The sequence below is a fragment of the Anthonomus grandis genome, chromosome 7 (assembly GCF_022605725.1).
Source record: "Anthonomus grandis grandis chromosome 7, icAntGran1.3, whole genome shotgun sequence".
Classification (NCBI taxonomy): domain Eukaryota; kingdom Metazoa; phylum Arthropoda; class Insecta; order Coleoptera; family Curculionidae; genus Anthonomus; species Anthonomus grandis.
The window spans coordinates 29,954,765-29,969,130 of NC_065552.1; the positions used below are offsets into that span (position 1 = coordinate 29,954,765).

General features: G+C 33.2%; 1 protein-coding gene across 1 annotated transcript in view; it reads right to left on the reverse strand.

The window, feature by feature from the left end:
• The window catches only part of LOC126738973 (homeobox protein Meis3-like), a 96,965-nt gene extending 89,700 nt beyond the window's left edge, over nucleotides 1-7,265 (reverse strand). Inside the window, exon 1 of the mRNA XM_050444485.1 lies at nucleotides 6,951-7,265. The gene's annotated coding sequence lies outside the window, so the exon portion shown is untranslated. The remainder of the gene's footprint in view (nucleotides 1-6,950) is intronic.
• Between the last annotated feature and the right edge of the window lie 7,101 nt (nucleotides 7,266-14,366).

The following is a 14,366-nucleotide window of genomic DNA, read 5'->3' on the forward strand; positions in this document are numbered from 1 at the left end:
AAAAAATTTAATTCACCCAAAAGGTCCGGAGCAACAATTTCATTGCAGCAGAGTTTAAATAGAAAAAGTTGGCTTCTTAGTATGACACAATGTTTAAGGTTGTTAAAAAGTTGAATCTCTGCTATGATCACAGCCTCTTAAGGGGGTAAAAACCATCATCTTTGAAGCTTAAATACTTTAAAAATTTACATTGTACATACTCGAGCCTGTTAATATGTACCTCATAGTTAGGGAACCAGACCATTGCAGCATAAAGCAATTTAGATTTTATCAAGCTATTATATAAAGCAATAAGGCTTCCCAAATTCAGAAAATCTTTTATGGACCTAATGATAAAACCAAGAGTTTTTAATGATGCTTTAACAACTTAATCTATGGGTTTACTGAATGTTAGTCTGTTGTCAATTTCCACCCCCGAGTCCCTGATAGAGCTAACTCGTTCAAGAGCAAAATTATCCAGGTTGTAGTTAAAATTAAATTCATTGTGAAGGTTGGAGATTGACATCATTTTGCACTTTTTAATGTTGAGAGGCAGTTTATTTATTGGGCACCAGGATGATAGGGTGCCTATGTCTTTTTGCAGTTGAACGCAGTGGTTGTTGTTTTCTATAGTACAAAATAATTTTAGGTTATCTGTAAATAAAAGACAATCAGATGTTAAACTGGATGTGATGTCGTTAACAAAAATTGCAAAAATTAAGGGGGCAAGATTACTCCCTTGAGGAGCACCACTCAGAGCTGTATGTGAATTGGACTTATATCCACCAAATTCAACGTAATGCGATCGATCATTCAAGTACCAGTTATTAATGTACCATAGAAAAGTTTTTTTCAACGAAAAACTTTAGGGCATTTAATCGGGCTTGCTTGGATTGGCTTGAATTGGGAGGAACCTTGCACATCTAATAATTCTCTATTGTCTTTCAACAGTAAATTCCCCATTGCATATATAAGTCTCAACGTAGACAATCCTGGATGACTAGGGGTTTGAGGATCTTCTCTAAAAATATGAGATGCCTACATTACCTGCGTAAATTTCTAATACATAATATTTTTTTTATTAATTACTTTAATAAATACAGACAAGTATATCGTGAAATCTTAAAATTAGCTAAGAGTAATTATTTCAATAATATTTTGGAGTCAGCAAGCAATAAGCAAAAGGAAACGTGGAGGATTGTAAATGCTCTATGTGGTTCACAAAAGTCAATTAACACTACCTCAGCAATGAATGCGACCAAACTGAATTCCTATTATTGTTCTGTTTCATCACAAATTGTCAAAAATATCCCAATAACTAATATAAATCCATTATCTCTTCTGCAAGGTGTTTCTGGACAATCTTTTTATTTTAGTCCTGTAACAGTCGATGAAATTTCTAACATCCTCTCGGAAATTAAAAAGAAAAATGCTTCAGGATGGGATAACATTTCTATTAAGGTTTTTTTGTGAGTTTGCATAGATGTACACTTACTGCATTGGCTGACTGCAATAATGGCTCTATATTACTGGGTGACTTTCCCGATTTACTGAAGAAGGTTGTTGTTCCCATTTTTAAACAGGGTAAAGATATTGCGGCCAATTACAGGCCAATATCGTTACTACCATCATTATCTAAAATTACGGAAAAGCTACTGAAAAATAGAATGGTTAAATTCCTAGAATCAAAGGGAGTTTTAAATAAATCTCAGTTTAGTTTTCAGTCGGGCAAAAACACAAATGATGCCATTTTTCACATGCTGAAAAAACCTTTACCTGGGACTTAATAATGGTGAGGGTGCAGCAGTGGCTTTTTGTGATTTGGCAAAGGCCTTTGACTGTGTCTCACATGAAATTTTACTACAAAAATTGGAATTTTATGGATTTAGAGGTTTTATACTAAATTGGATAAAGTCCTTTTTATCTAATAGGTGTCAGAGAGTGCGTTTTGGTGGAATTGAGTCAGAGGAGTTGGGTGTTCCTAATATATATAAATGCTCTACCATTGGTACTACAACATGTACGGTGCACATCATTTGCTGATGACACTACACTTCTTTGGAGTGGCACAGTTTCACATGCCCTCACCATTGTGATAAACCAGGATTTGGTAAATGTTAAAACATAGTGTGATGTTAACCGTTTGTCTTTTAATATCTCAAAGACAATTATTTTTAAATTTCAAGTGTAGTTTAGATGATGTGCATTTGGGTCCACAGCATGTTAATGTTACAAATTGTAATGTTGGCCTTCTTTTATAAAGAAAAATATATTGACTCTCCCTTTGATTTTTATTCTTGAGACTGCTTGCTTAATGTATAAGAAATATTACTCTGTATTTAACTCTTAACTTAAATAATACCTGGTCATCTTTTAACATAAATTTACCAATACCTACTTCTAGTTTGACACAAAATTCAATTTTTTACAAGAGCAAACAAATATTTAATCATCTTCCCCAATCATTACGGAAGAATCAAACATATAAACGTTTTCGACAGCAGGTAAAAAGAATCCTGCTTCATAAGGCATTTTATAGCTTGGAGGAATACTTTAGAGAGCATTTTTGAACTTAGTTATGTTTAAATAGTGATGTCTATTGTTTGAGTTTGTAATGTAAGTACTGTTTAAGCAATAATAATGGATATATTTTAGATTTTGATTTCTTACTTGTATATTTGTGTTGTGCTATTTATTATTTATTTATTTTAATGTTACACTAATATGTTTTAGTGTAACAACTCCTTTAGCAAATTTAGATTTTTATCATTGAGTTTAGCAGATCTAGGGTAGATGTAGATAATAATATTATTATTCGTCCACATTGTTAGTTTGGTTTAATGTAAGTCTTTTTGCCTACTTTATATATAATTGGGTTACTGGCAAAAATTGAGGAATTATTGTGAAGGTTATTTGAGTGCTATAATAAAAAGTGTATAGCAATGCATGGGCTTTAACAGCCCCTTCCTTGGGAGGGATGCTGAATAAAAAGCCTTTTGTTCCAGTATTATATGTATGTAAATATTATAAACTATGTAAATGTTATGGAACAATAAAATGATTTATTATTATTATTATTATTATATATATGTATTTTTTTTTACCACAGCTTTGTTAACAACACCTTGGTGTTTTAGACGAATAAAGCTTTATTTGATTTGATTTTGGAGAACAGAATGAGGAGATTTTGGTTAGGAACATCTTATGGGGTATAGTGTTCAATATAATCTGTAAGTCTGGATAATTTCTCTGCAATTCTAGTAGTGCAACATTATCTCTACTTTTCTAGTCTTGGATTGGATATGCTTGTTCGCTTGATTAATTGTAAGGCCTCCACTTGAACCACAAAAGACCGTAGATATCAGGAAGTTTAACAAATAGTGAGATTAATATTTCCCCCAAAAAAATCTGAATTCCATAAGAGCTGACACAAAATTAATTTCAAATTGACAAATCACAACCCACCAAATATTGACATTAAAATTGGCACATCTCTATAAAAACCGAATTAGGTTACAATGAAAACACGGAGCGTTTTAGCACTTTTAGAGGCGCATTTTAACACGCTAATGGCGTCCAGTTTCAATTAGTACGCAAACGCTAATCATTTTTCACTTAATTTATCACGCATTTACGTCGGGTAGAGTGGGCGAAGAGCTTAACGTAAGTTAAACAAGAGCGCGATAAGTGTTAAGTTGGTGGAAAAATAAAGAAAAAACGAAGGGCGTTTCAATTTACTTTTATTTATGTGTTTGGTAACTGGTTATTACGCTCGCGCTAACAAGAAGTATTGAAAATGAGCCAGGATGATGGTCATTAAGGAAAAAGTTTTTATTTTAAACCCTTAGCTGTGTTTCATTTCATTCTTTTCTGTAGACATTCAGCCTAAATCCAGATTGGTACGTAATTACGGATAGGTGAGGCTGTCCAGCCTATCCGTGACTTTATCCCATCCACTAGAGACTCGAGTGGTTGGTGTTTACAGTTTTGATCTCCCACAATTGCTTCAACCTATTTTTATGCCTTGATTGTAAAAGGGTTCTCGGATCCCATAGAGGTTTTCTGGCATAAATGAATGAAACCAACATTTCATCATCAAATTTGCTTTTGAGGTTTTGGCCACTAAAGATAAAATATTGTCCTCATTGGCGCAAAGCTCGAAGGTAAAACCCTGGTTCTCCTCCATATATATACTAGGAAACCTTAATGAATTAAAAAGCTGTAATAGTCACATTTAAAAGATGTGGAACCCGGGGTTTAACCCAAATTCGACATTCTAAAAAGAATGGTGCAAAATAACAACTAGTAGAAAAAATTTGGTAAAAACTCAAAAATAACAATAAAAAACAAACAGTACAATGGACCAGAAATACGGAATAAAGTTCGAATTAACCAACTTCTATCTGTGTTTTCCTTCACGTAGGTAAGTGAAACCTTTCGGGTATCTTATTGGCTAATCACGTGTGTGGTTGAGCCTAAATCCAATATCCATGCGTATATAAGTTGAAGTTAAAACGACTATTACCACAATATAGGTATAACTAATTCTAGGGATGGAGACCATAAAGTAAATAGAGCCAGTGTGTGTGTGGTATTTAAAAGGAAAGAAGTCTTCTACTATGTATAAAGCCTTTTCCAATAGTAAAGCTTTTAAGGCATGGCGAAAACAGGAAAACATTGTCATAGATTTAATTGTAAAGCGAAGATGAATGTGCATTTTGTTTGCTCTATAGAGTATAGAAGTTTTTACTAATTCCGAGCGTGGGGTTGGCAGATAAATATCATGCTCTGCTTTTCTAAGTAGATAGTTATGAGAAGGCCTCTTTGGAAATTCTGACACATGCTTTTGGATTAAGCAAACAGATTCAAATATAAACAGTGAAGGAAGAGTTAATATTCTATGTTTTTTAAAGTATTCTTGGCAGTGAGCTGTACTGTCAAGTCCCAGTAAATAGTATATCACTCTCTTTTGCAACTGGAATATGCGCTCAAATTGAGTGGCACAGCATGAACCCCAGAATGGAATGGCGTAACGAAGAAGTGACTCAAAAAGGGCAAAATAAACTAATTTAGATGTTAAAAAGCTTAATTCTTTGGAAATAGATCTTATGGCAAAACATGCTGAGCTTAACTTTGTGGATAAGGTGTCGATATGAGATTTATTTAGATTTTAGAGAGCTGTCTAAATATAGTCCCAAGAACTTGACAGATTCAACAATATCCAAACTGGTATTTTGTAGAGTAAAAGGTTGAATGGTACTTTTATATGATACAACCTTGGTTTTAGAGATATTAAGGCATAGAAGATTGGAATCGCACCAGGACTTAATGGTAAGTAAATCATTAGATATAGTTGCATGCAGAGAGGCGATATCTGTAGTGCTCCAAGTAAAGCTGGTATTGTCGGCGAATAGACAAATTTTGCCGCTGATATCCAGATTGGCCATGTTATTAATAAATAGGAGAAATAAAATAGGGCCCAAAACTGAACCTTGCGGCAGACCACATTCAATTGGTTGGCATGGAGATGTTGTCGTATCAACCTTCACGAGTTGACTTCTGAAACTAAGATATGACTTAAACCATTTGAGAGAAGATCCTCTAAACCCATAGTGTTGCAGTTTGTTAATTAAAATATTATGATTAACACAATCAAAGGCCTTTGAGAAATCACAGAAAACTGTAGCTGTGGAGTGTTGATTGTTTAGGCTACAATAAACACTATTTAGGAGCGAAAACATAGCATCACTGGTGCATTTATTTCTCAAAAATCCAAATTGATTCGGTGTTAGAATTCTATATTTAAGCAAAAATGACAAAACCCTTTCTTTAACCAGTCTTTCAACAATCTTAGATAAAGTTGGGAGAAGTGCTATTGGGTGATAATCAAATCAATAAGACTAAAAAATATAATTTCAGTTTTTGACTCAAGCACGAGGCTGTTCCTGCTACTGATATTCATCATTCGGTCAATTGTCCCAGTTGAACCTCTAGACAGTTCTTCTAAGTCACCACTATATGATTGCCAGGAAATTTGTCCAAGATGCTATCAAAAAATATAACAAATAACAGTGGCCCCAAAATGCTAACTTTAATTTAATTTAGCCCTCAAAATCAAGCCTTGTAAACAGGGCTGTACTAAATAAAAATAGTCTATTATTTGATCCATGGACCTAATAGATCTACGCCTTGTAAATGTAGCTTGTGACTGGTATTGATAGTGTAGGTCAAGTTATGTTGATTTTGGTTATAAGTTTGTTATAGGTTCTGGTTAATTTACATATACATTTTTTTTTAATTATTTACTTTATGCACACACAGGTGTTTATGCATCTAGGTGCATGTCAAATTGTGAAAGACTTTTAATAACTAATACGAAATTGTAAATTAATTCTTATTGTAACAGGACCAAGTTGATTAATAAATTTGAATTTCTATTTGAATTTACTAGAACTTTAGGCTTTGGCTACATCACTGGTCTTGAGGGTAATTTGAAAATTTTAGTAATTCTTCGGATTTTAATTACACAACAAAAACCACTGTATAGTCTTTAAACACATCACCACATTTTATTACTGAATAACTTGATTTTAAAAGTGAATAAATTGATATTGTTATGTAAACATAATTAAAATATAGGGATTTCTTTCATCTATGAAACTATGGAAAGTAATTTATGTAAACATATCCATTTGTTTACTTTTTTTGACAGTTGATGCATCAACCACCTAATGGAGAATTAGCAAAATGAAGGTTAATTTAACAGCAGAGTACCTACTTTGATTTTTCTCAATAAAAAGTGTTATTACCTAAAGGATATAGAATATTTTAAAGATTAATTAACGTTGTAAAGTTCGTATATAACAAATCTATCCTAGGCCACCATCTAGTAGGTATTTTCTGTTTATACACTATAATCAGAACAACAACCAAATTTTAGCTAATCTAAGAAACATACTGTATACACTTACATTATTTGCCGATACAGACGATTCGTTCCGGTAGTCTGGCCGTAAATTCCATCAAAGAACACAAAAAAAAACCGGAACCTAAATAAATAAATGAATTAAAAAACGGTGAGTGCTAAGACCGAAACACAGACACTCAAGTTAAAATCCCGCAGTACCGAAAAAACTAAAAACAAAAACCCGCGGCACGCTGATGTTTCAAGGCTACAATAGCAAAAAAACTCACGAAAACCCGCGAAAATAAAAATAATTACTCAAACATGTGACTTCCGTATATTTCGGAGATTTTTCTCATGTTTACATGTCACCTCGACTGTAACAAATGACTTTCTGTCTAGACTACTAGACGTATGTCAATATTCGTCAAAACCAACATGGCTACGCCTTTAATTTCTTATCTAGGACCTGCCTATCATCTTGCCGTCTCTGTCTACCACATTACACGTACATATCGCACTCTCATTCGAGCATGTCTATGTGAGAAGCACTTAGAACACGCCCAACGTTTTAATAATACCATTAAAATTCAAACTTTAGCGCTAAAATGGTCCTGGTGAACTCTGTTGCTTGTTGTTATTTTTGAAATGGCTTTTATTAAATATTGTTGCAAAGTGTTGACAATGGTTTAAACAAGCAATTCAAGAAAAACACATAGAAAAATGGACATGCGCCTTGTTTGCCGGATTCTTTTTGTTCCGACCTACCGTTTAATATTTAATTAAACTTATTTGAGGTCTTAGAATTTGTTAAAAAGTCCTAGAAGTACAAGGATATCAACTCTATCACACGCTCAAAATAACGCCGAAAAAGCATGTCAAATTTTAATTCATAACAAAAAGGAATTTTGGAGAGGATCAGGTAAAATAATTAATGTGGTCGGAAGATTGGCCCCGCCTTCCATTTCTGCGTTTGATTAATATTTGATTCGGCGGTATGTTGACAATTGCCATCTCATGGGCAAATTGACAATTAAAAAATCGATGGTAACATCTGTGAACGTAGAAATCTGTAATGTATAATGTCGTTTTACCATTGTTTGAATATTGGACCCAAATATTCAAACAACGGTCTTAAGCCCGGTCCAGACGCTAGGTTTTGTACAAAGTTTTGTCTGAGCCATCTTAAAACGATACAAAAGTAGAGCGTCCACACTGTTCCAATTTTGTATTAATTAAAGGAACACACGACTTACCTGTAGGAAGTTCGTTCCAAATTATATGAGCTATACTCGTCCAATTAGATTACACGCGTAGTCACACTATCGAAACTTTGTCGAGCACATTTTAAAGCTGATTCATATAAAAAGCCAACAAAAATGTTACCTGCTAGTCCCATCCCCTACCGTACGTGAATCATTACACTGTTAAGGAAAAAACTTCAAAAGGTAATGATCTGGGAGGGTTATATGGGAGGGACTCTAATTGGACGAGTATAGCTCATATAATTTGGAACGAACTTCCTACAGGTGAGTCGTTTGTTCCTTTAATTATATTTCGCTATCCTCGTCCAATTAGATTACACGCGTAGTTATTTAAAGTAACAATAATTACTCTTTTGAAGTTTTCTGGAAGAAAAAAATAAAATAAAATAAAAATAACAACGAAATAGCAATACATTTTCGTACGTACACAATTATTAAAGTAGTTCAATATTAATACTTTAAACCTGTAGATAAACTTATCAAAAAATAATCCAAAATCAACAACTAACAGTAACCCAAAAAAGAATATTAGGCATATGATTAATATTACAACATTAATATGAATTAAACAATTAATATCGGATCCTACACCCGAAAAGTCAAGTTTCAATCAAATAAACGTAAGCGAAGAAATTTTTAAGAAAATTTTAATATGCACAAACAACTAACAATATTAATAATAAAGTGTTGATATTATATCTATGTATCTATCATACACATAGGTAAAAAGAAAAATACATAATATTTATTTCCTATTGTAAACAAATATATTTAAGACTAATTGCTAATTTTTGTTATTAACCGTAACTTCTAGAAAATTTGAGTCATTTTGAAGAGGTCTCTTATAAAATTTAACAAATACTTCAAATGTTATCTATGTTCATTCCCGCTCTAGAAGCCGCTGAAGTAGTTGCATGTCTAACACTATGACTTTTAAATTGATCAGTATTTATGCCGCTACTTCTCATAACGTCTTTTATCCAGCGGCTTATAGACTGCAAAGATGCTTTTTTAAAGGGTTTTCTATAAGTTAAAATTAAATTTTCCTCGCGTTGATTGAGTTGCCTCAATATACCTAAATAATGTCCTTACAACACATAAACCAGGTCGTTCGTTGAAAAGACCAAGTTTTTATTTTTCAGTTATAAATATATGTATACCATTTTCCCTGCGTGAAATATTTTTTAATTTAATTTTAGAAATGGTCTGTTATTCGATGCCCCGAGGCTAACATCATTAACTTTTTTACCAAATTTTCGAGAGGCAACGTTTCTAAAGGATACCATTTTTCGATAAAATCTAAAACAATTATTGGATCCCATGTAACATTATACCTGGAAAAACTTGGTTTTACTCGAAAAGCTCCCTTTAAAAGGCGCTTTATTAACAGTTCATCTGTATTAGAAACATTTAATATTAACCATAAAGCAGATCTGTGCGCGTTTAACGTAGCATAAGCAATATTTTTATTAAAAAGACTACTTAAAAAATAAATTATATTAACGACGCTTGTATTATAAATATTCAGCTTTTTGTTTTTACAATAGAGCCACCATTTTTAAAGAGTTCCGGAATATTGCTTTAGTGTCGATTCACTTATTGATTTTAACATGATCGGTATGGCTTCTTCAGGAATCCCCTTTTCTATAAACGATCCCCTGATAATATTGATGCTGCTAGGGGTATGTTCTTCCACATCGGATGACTGGTTCTAAATGGAGATAAAAGGAGTTTTTTACTAGGTTCAAAAATCAAGGGTTTTGTTACTGATAGTCTTATAAATAGTGAAAACCAAGACTGATTAGGCCAATATGGCACTACAAGAATTTCCTTAGATTTATCTTCTACAATCTTTTTTAAAACGCCATGAAATATTTCTTGCATTTTGCATTTGCTTTAGAAGCAAATAGATCAATATTAGGCTTTCCAAATTGTCTAACAATTTGTGTAAAATTAAATTTATTTAACGAATATTCTGTCTCAAAATTTAGATTTCTAGATTGATTATCTGCTATTGTATTTTCTTTTGAAGGAATATATGAAGCATAAAGCATTAATTTTCGATTTTCACACCATAACCATATTTGCCTACTTAGTCTATTTTATTTCTCGAATTGTATGCCTCCCCATTTTATTTATGTATGTTATCGCAGTCTTGTTATCTACACGGAGAAAAATATTACAATTTCTTGCTTCTGAAACAAAACACTGTTCTATTCCTATTTCTCTGACGTTTTTTGTCTAATTTTTCCAAACTTCTTAAAAGCTTTTGCCAATTGCTCACTATCATTAACACTTCTACGTCTTTTAGGCACTTTATTTAAATTATAAGCTCGTTATAAGTCAAAACCAAATTCGTATTTACTCGGCAAAGCACAACAATGTAATGATTCACGTATCGTATGGGACTAGCAGGTAACATTTTTGTTGGCTTTTTATATGAATCAGCTTTAAAATGTGCTCGACAAAGTTTCGATAGTGTGACTACGCGTGTAGTCTAATTGGACGAGTATAGCGAAATATAATTTTGTATTATAATATTCTCATTTCTCACTCAGTTTTAGTGCATCGATCATGGAGGAAATACTACTTTGGTCAATTTTTGCACTTTGTATTGTTAAAAAAAAGAAACAAACGCAATATTTTGAAAGTACCCACCGTTCAAAGTGGTCGCGAAAATGGCTTCTAAAAAGACAGCACTTTACAAACAATTATATCCAAACAATCATTAAGTGAAATAATTTAATGTCGGGTTCACACCGCAAAATAATTTAACATGAAGAAAATATTTATATGCAGAATGTCTTCCATTTTTACCAATTAAATTAAGTCATTAAATTGTAAATAAATCGAGAAATAAATGTATAAAAAACGGAACCAATTGTCCACACGTACCAATTTACCTGCGCAATCCACGGATATCTTTGCCCTCTCGCGTCTGTTGTCGCTGCAACTGTAGCGTCTCCGCCAGTTGTCCCAAAGTTTTAGATACACTTCCCCAATCACCCGATATAAATGTGATTGAAAATCTGTGGCTCCACTTAGAAAAAAAAATAAGAACATGTAATATTTCTAATATCCAGGATCTTAAGCAAGCTTTATGCGAAGCATGGAATAAAATCGACCCTAATTATTGTGAAAAATTGATTAAAACAGTGCCAACCGGGTTGCAGTGTGTCATAAATAGTAAAGGGTTACCTACGAAGTATTAAAATAATAATAAAATTTATAAATATAATATTGTACGAGTTGACATTTTTTAAATAAAATTTAATTTTTTTATGACATATCTTTTATTCCTTTTTCCACTTTTTATACATTTACTATTTTCCTTTATGTCATTAAGGATGTTAGAAATATTTTTTGAATGTCATAACTTCCTTATAATTAATGTAATATATCGATTTGTGATTATTTCACAGGTGTATGAGGTTCATTTTGAACCACTGTACCGACAAGGTAGCTGATCTAATTTAGAACATTTTAAACGATTAGAAACATGTACAGGCACAGATGTAAATAGCTCCGCACGGAGCTATTTAAATCTGTGGTCTCAGTCTGAGTCAGGTAAAATCAGTCGACATCTACATTTTCGGTCTAGCACTGGTTATAGCCCAGTCTGGGTGAAGATAAGAAGTAATGAGTAATGATAGATGTAATGAGTTAATATTCTAGGACCATAAAGCATTCAGTGGGAGCTTTCAAACGATGTATCGCCTGGCCCCAAGTGAGCTAGGGATCAAAAAGTAGTATTTAGGTTGCTAAATTTCAATTTTTTATATTAACGCATTCAAAAGATAAAAACGGGGTGAGAGGGATTAAGAGCCGCAGTATTGATTTCATCACCTAAAATATTACATGAACATATATGTTCTTTTTGTTGTCTTGAGGTTTAAGGAACTTCAGTGCACGGAACCCTCAGACAGAAATTCAAATTTATATATAGTTATTGTCTGAAACAGGAATCTAATCCTTATAACTAATAAGAAAATTTATGAAAAAATTAGTAATAACAATGCACATGTAATGAATAACAATAATCATATAAAAAAAAACATAACTAATAGGTAGTCATAAAATATGTACAAAAAAAGTAGAAGACGTACATTAACTTAATAGGTTAACAAAATTTTTTGTAATTCTTGACATGTTAAGGAGATCGATATTCAGATTCAAATGGATATAGTTAAACCAAGAACGCCCTGTATAAAGGCTCTTTCTCTGCTAAATTTGTGCTATGTGTTTTGTAAGTAAAAATTGGTTTGTCTTCTAGTATTAAGGTAAGGCACAACAAAGTGTAGAGCTGCTAACAATTCCGGGCAGTTAATATCACCATTACATAATTTCAAAAGAAAAAGCAAACCAGCACGAATGGTTTCCTGATGATGGGAAAGCATATTTACTCTGCTGAGTAACAAGTGCTGATCATATCCTTGTTCGAGGTAAACTCCATCAGTTTTAAAAGCGCGACATATTTCAGTTTAAAGCGACAAGTTTACGTTGAACAGATTCAAGTCTAACAATGTAAATAATATGGTTTGGATATTTGGATACCAGAGTGGGGCCGCATAAAGTACTCGCAATTTTATTAGGGAATTAAGCAAGATGATTCTACTTGATATATTACGGAAGTATGATGTCTAATAATCTTTGCATCACTTGTAGATTAAGTTAAGATCGTTCTGGAGAAGCAAGCAGTCTTCCCAAATAGTTCCAATGCGAAATAGCTTTAGGTCATCAGCAAACAGAAGTCAATTCCTTAAAATATTAACAGAACATATTAAATTAAATTACGAGACAGTTTTTTTAAACTACTACTTAGTAGTTTTAGTTTAGTTTTAATCTTCTCCCGAAGATGCTGATGCTAACATCGTTAGCGAAACACGTGTCGAGAGTAAAAATACAGAGTTTTGGTTAGTGGTAAAACTGTCTCGTTCCAACCATAGGACTATGTTTTTGTTATGTTTAGTATCGGTGCATACCTACTATGGAATTTTTACGGTATGGGAGTAACTTTTTTTAGATCGGATCGGAAGTAATATTTTGGCAGAAGATAGAGATCCCATACCCAATTGAAAATAATGTTGTCAAGGGGATAACATGAACAAGAGAAAAAATGAGTGACAGTAATCAAAATACAGATTTATCGAATAGTTGCAAGGCGGCGTCCAGTAAGGGATGCTATAGAAGATGAAATTATGGCACATATTTAAACTGAGCCAAGCCATAAACTTCATCCGTTTAAACTGCAAAACGTGCAGCATCTTGTTCCTGGAGACGCTCCTCGTCGTCTTGAGTTCTGCGAATGGTTTCTCCGTCAAACAGAACAAAACACTAATTTTCCAGGTTTAATCCTTACAAATGACGAAAAAATATTTTCGCACGAGGGATCATTTAATCCTCGCAATAACCAGGAGTGAAGCTATCAAAACCCTCACCCTAAACACAGCACAGGATATCAGCAGAAATTTCACATTAATGTTTAGGCAGGTGCTCTTGACGACCACTTAATAGAAGATGCGCCTCTCCAGTTGCGGGGAGAAGGTTCCAGCACGATGGAAGTCCAGCGCACTTTGCTCGTAACTAGAGGTGGTCCAGTCCCTTGGCCAGCAAGGTCACCTGATCTGACACCTAGACTTTTTTTGTCTGAGGCGTCATAGAACAGCTTATCTACGCAACACGTGTAACCAACAGAGAAGACCTAGTTGCTAAAGTTCTGGTGGCTGCGGACTTTCTGAGACTGAAAAACGATTCAGGGGTCGTTGTTCGCATACGGGCATCTTGGATCAACAGGTGCAGAAAATATGTGGAAATGCGAGGACACCGAGCGTTTGCTTTGCATTGTTTTTTTTATTGTTTAATGATATTAAACTTTTCGTTGTAGCAAAAAATTTTTGTAAGATCCTTGTATGGATTTTATTTTTTTGCACCAAAACGGTGCGTCGGAGCGTAAAAATGCAAGGGATGTATTTTATTAAAAATAAAAATATTTCGAAAAAAAAATTCTTTTTCAAAAAAACAGTGGCAATCTTTTTTTTACAAAAAAATTAACATATATGTGTGGCAAGTTTGTCTCTGGAAAAGTCATATCACCTGCAATTGCTCAAGAAATCAAACTTCAAAACCTAAAAATTTCGTTCAATTTTTTAATAGAGGAAAAAAAAATTAAAAAAAAAATTCAACACCCTGTATGTAATGGAGCACTTCCGAACATCGGT